The sequence below is a fragment of the Schistocerca piceifrons genome, chromosome 7, assembly GCF_021461385.2.
Source record: "Schistocerca piceifrons isolate TAMUIC-IGC-003096 chromosome 7, iqSchPice1.1, whole genome shotgun sequence".
In the NCBI taxonomy this organism is placed as follows: domain Eukaryota; kingdom Metazoa; phylum Arthropoda; class Insecta; order Orthoptera; family Acrididae; genus Schistocerca; species Schistocerca piceifrons.
The window spans coordinates 542,566,362-542,567,136 of NC_060144.1; the positions used below are offsets into that span (position 1 = coordinate 542,566,362).

The window sequence follows — 775 nt, forward strand, 5'->3', positions numbered from 1 at the left end:
TTAACAACTGCAAATAACTACCCACATAAAACCTGAAAACAACTTCACTATACAAACACGATCTCAGTGATGTCATTTTGCTGACTCACGTAAGAGAACTGGACAGGAAATCCTGGAGAGCTATAGCCCGTAAACTGAAAAGAAAGCAGCACTCGTGGTATGAGAAGTTGACCAAGAACCAAGATACAGTTGTTGTGGACTTCCTTCTCTTTTGCTAGAAAAAAAGAGAGAATAGAAAAGGAAAAGAAATATTTAAAGGAATACTCGCAGATGTAATTAACTAGACGGTTGATGTATTTATATGGTGGGGCTACAGTATAGGTCGTTAAAAAGTTAGTTACAATTGTACGATATGTCATAACTAGTGATACGTCAAGAGTTAATTTTTTGCCAACTTTGCAGAGGGAAACTTCCTGGAAGATTAAAACTGCGTGCCGGACCGAGACTCGAACTCGGGACCTTTGCCTTTCGCGGGCAAGTGCTCTACCAACTGAGCTACCCAAGCACGACTCACACCCCGTCCTCACTCGATCTCAGGACCTTTGCCTTTCGCGAGCAAGTGCTCTACCAACTGAGATACCCAAGTTCGAGCCTTGGTCCGGCACACAGTTTTAATCTGCCAGGAAGTTTCATATCAGCGCGCACTCCGCTGTAGAGTGAAAATTTCGTTCTAGAAACAACCCCCAGGCTGTCGCTAAGCTATGTCTCCGCAATATCCTTTCTTCCAGGAGTGCTAGTTCTGCAGGGTTCGCAGGAGAGCTTCTGCGAAGTTTGG

General features: G+C 44.4%; 1 non-coding gene across 1 annotated transcript; it reads right to left on the bottom strand.

Annotated features, from left to right (window-relative positions):
• Nucleotides 1–428: 428 nt before the first annotated feature.
• Nucleotides 429–505, bottom strand: Trnas-cga. The gene has a single exon. It is a non-coding gene; the product is annotated as a tRNA-Ser (tRNA).
• Nucleotides 506–775: the final 270 nt, after the last annotated feature.